The following is a 4371-nucleotide window of genomic DNA, read 5'->3' as shown; positions in this document are numbered from 1 at the left end:
TTCTGACCTCCGCAGGCACTGCCCAACACTGGTGCACTTACATACAGACAAACAAAACACTCATACACATAAAATAAAAAATGACAAGGAAAATACTTTTTAAAATCGGAGATTTATCACATTAATAATTTAATGATGCATTTGAAGGTGTTGTTTAAAAAAACACCAAAAAAGAGTAGATGGGAAGAGATAATCAAAATTGGAGCTGAAATTAGGAAAATAAAGACAAAGAATCAATGAAATAAGAAGTTGGTTCTTAGAAAAGATTGACAAAATTGATAAACCATTAGCCAATTTAACCAAAAGAAAATTAGAGAGGACTCAAATTAATAAAATCAGAGCTGAAAAGGGAAACATTACAACAGACACTGAGGTAATTCAGAAAATCATAATGATATTCCTTATAAATCTATAGTATACTAAACTGGAAAATATTAAAGAAATGGATGCATTTCTAGATATGTATGACCTATAAAATTAATTATTTTTATAAAATTAGTGTTACACTGATTCCAAATATCAAGAGAAAAGAAAGAATGAGTGAATGAAAATGATAGGCTAATCTCTCTGTTGAAAGTAGACACAAAACTCCTTATTAAAATATTTGCAAACTGAATTCAAAAGCACATCAAAAAGTTTATCTACCGTGATCAAATTGGCTTCATCAAGAGATGAGGGCTAATTCAACATGCATAAATCAGTAAGGGTAATCCACCACATAAATAGATTTAAGGACATAAAACAGGATTATCTCATTAGATGCAGAAAAGGACTTTGACAAAATCCAGCATACCTTCATGATAAAAGCACTAGAGAACATACAGATACCAGGGACATATCTCAACATAAAAAGGGTAATACTCAGCAAGTACACAGACAACATCATGTTCAGTGGAGAAACACTGAAAATATTTCCACTAAAATAAGGAACAAGAAAAGGATGTCCACTCTCCATTCCTCACTAATATAAAGCTTAAAGTTTTAGCTAGAGCAATAAGACAAGTGAAGGAGATAAAGTGGATCCTAATAGGAAAGGAAGAAGTAAAAGAATTCCTGTTTGCAGATGATATGATTCTGTACTTAAAGACCCCAAAGACTCCACAGGAAAATTCATACAGCTGGTAAACACATTCATCAAAGGTAGCAAGATACAAAATTAACACAAAAAATTCGGTAGCCTTCCTATGTAAAATGATAAACATACCAAGAAAGAAACTGGAGAAGCAATCCCATTCATAACAGCCTCAAAAAATATCTTGGAATAAATCTAAGGAAGCAAAAGACTTGAATAATAGAAACTTTAAGAAATTGAAGAAGATGCCAGAATACAGAAAGATCTCCCATACTTGTGGATCAGTAGGATCACTATTCTGGAAATGGTCATCCTATCAAAAGCAATATACAGGTTCAATACAATCCCCGCAAAAATTCCAACGCAGTTCATCACAGAAATTGAAAAACCATCTTAAATTTCATATGAAAATACCAAAATCCAGAATAGCCAAAACAATCTCTCTTTTTTTGCCAAAACAGTCTTAAGCAATAGATAAACCGTTAGAAATATCACCATTTCTGATTTTAAATTATACTATTGAACTATAGTAATAAAAAGAGCATGATACTGGCATAAATACACATTATCAAAGGAATAGAATTGAGGCCCTGAATATAAGTTCATACACCTATGGTCACCTGGTTTTTAACAAAAAAGCCAAAAATACACACTGGAGAAAAGACAGCATCTTCAGCAAGTGGTGCTGGTGAAGCTGGATGGCTGCATATAGAAGAATGAAACTAGGTCCATATCGTTCACCTTGCACAAATCTCAACTCCAAATGGATCAAGAGCCTCAACATAGGAACTGATACCATGACACTAGGTGATAGAGGATAAAGTAGGGAATAAATTGGAACTTATAGGCACAGAAAAGGACTTTTTGAACAGAACCTCAATAGTGCAGGCATTAAGACCAACAATTGACAAATGGTGCCACATGACAGTTTTCTGTATAGCAGAGGACAACATCATTCGAGTAAAGAGGCAGTCTAAAGAATGGGGAAAACATCTTTACTGACTATGTATATATAGTTATCTTGGCTACACAAATATTCCAAACTAACCATCAAGAAAACAGCCCAGGGGCTGGAGAGATGGCTTAGCAAGCAGTTAAGAGCACTGGCTGCTCTTGCAGAGGACTCAGGTTAGATTCTTAGCTCCCACATGGCAACTAAGAACCTTCCTAACTTCAGTTCGAGGGCATCCGACGCCCTCTTCTGATCTCCATGGGCATTGCATGATACAGGTGTACTTACATGCAAGCAATACACTGATACACATAAAATAAAAATAATAAATATTTTTAAAAAGAAAACAGACCGCCCAATTTTTTAAAAATGGAGTATGGGAACTAAACAGAGAGTTATCAAAAGATAAAATATATGGGCTGGAGAGATGGTTCAGTGGTTAAAAACACTCATTGCTCTTACAAAGAACCCAGGTTTGATTCCCAGCATCCACATGGCAGCTCACAACTATCTGTAACTCCAGTTCCAGGGGATCTGACACTCTCTCCTGGCTTCTGCAGACTTTGCACTCACATAGTGCACCTACATACATGCAGACAAAACACTCATGCACATAAAAAAGTTAAAGTAAATTTAAAAGATGAAATATAAATGTCCAAGAAACACATAAAAATGTTTATCATCCTTAGCCATCAGGGAAATGCAAATTAAAATTACTTTGAGATTTCATGTTGCCCCAATCATAATGAATAAGATTAATATAATGACAAATGCTGGCATAGATGTGGAGAAATGGGAACACTAATTCACTGCTTGTGGGAATTCAAACTGGTGCAGCAACTATGGAGATCAGTGTGAAAGTTCATCAAAAATCTATAAGATCCAGTTCTACTATTCTTGGGCATATACCCAAAGGAGTCTAAATTCTACTATACAGAGTGAGCAATTAACACAGAGACCCACAACTGGTCACCAAAGAGACTGCAGAGAGATTAGCCCTAAGTGGAATATCTATATCACACACACACACACACACACACACACACACACACACATACACACCGTGGCTCAGGGAAATTTATGGACCAGGGAGCAGAAAGATTGTAGGAGACAAAGGTGTTGGGAAACTAGAGTGTTTTGACAACAGGGCAGTTGCACATATGAATTTACAACAATTGTGACAGAATGCATAAGATCTGCTCAAGCTCAAGCCAACAAAATTTCATCATGAATGGGGAAGGGAGATAGTCATGAACTCCCACCCCTAGCTGAGGAGCTATTGGCTTTTGATAGCTTCCAGGAGAAGAGTCAATTTTCTTTAAGGGTGTAACCCCAGGTAGGTCAAATACAATTAATTCAGGGCAGGTTCCACACCTTAGAATATTTGAGCAACATATATTGAACTCAGTGGGGGAAAAACACAAAGTTGTTGGTCCATTTGATTTATGATTTATGATGCCATCTAACTCCAGGGTTTCTATATTTAGTTTTCATCTATGATGAGAATGAGGTACTAAAGTCATGTAGTGACACTGGGTGAATTTGATTTTTTAGAGTGTTTCTTGTATGAAATTGTGTGCCTCTGTGCTATATTTGGTGCACATATGTTTAGAGTTGTAATGTCCTCTTGGAGAATTTTCCCTTTAATGAATATGAAATGTCCTTCCCTATGTCTTCAGATTACTTTTGGTTTCAAGTCTATTTTGTCACATATTAGAATACTTACACTTGTTTATTTATCGGTTCCATTCTCTTGGAATACCTTTTTTCCATCTTTTTATCCTAAGGAATTGTCTATCTTTGATGGTTAGATGTGTTTCTTAGAGGCAACAAAAGTATAGATCCTGTTTCCTTTTTTTTTAATAAATTCAAAACTTTATTTCTTAAAGAAAAATGCCCTTGTTGCAGTTTTAAAAGTTTGAGAAAGCTCTTTTTATGTATCCAAAGAGTAAGTAAACATACAGAAGAGCAAACTCATTTTAAAATGTTAAAAAAGTGAACAGATGCTCTCTCCAACCCTCAGGCCTCTCTCTCCGGAGAGCACTCTGGGCCTGGCCCCACCCTCACCTCCCTCTACTTCCCTGGGCCTGCACGACCTGCCAACCTCTTTCCTGGATGCTTGGGCTGACCTTTCCTCTTCCTGAACCTTTGCATCCAGATCAACCCAGCTCCTCAGTGCAGTCCCCAGGAGCACTTGGGACCACTTCCCGCCCCCATCCTCCTTTGCAGCTCTAAGTGGCATGGCCACCAGCTGACCTAGACCAACATCTTTCCTGGGCCAGGCTCCCAGGCCAGTCCAACCCCCAAATTCCAGAGGCCAAAATCTTTCTGGGGGGATCCAGACCTT

The sequence above is a fragment of the Nannospalax galili genome, unplaced genomic scaffold (genome assembly GCF_000622305.1).
Source record: "Nannospalax galili isolate Female #2095 unplaced genomic scaffold, S.galili_v1.0 scaffold880, whole genome shotgun sequence".
NCBI lineage: Eukaryota > Metazoa > Chordata > Mammalia > Rodentia > Spalacidae > Nannospalax > Nannospalax galili.
The sequence above is the reverse complement of the archived record's forward strand: the minus strand, read 5'-3'. Positions refer to the sequence as shown.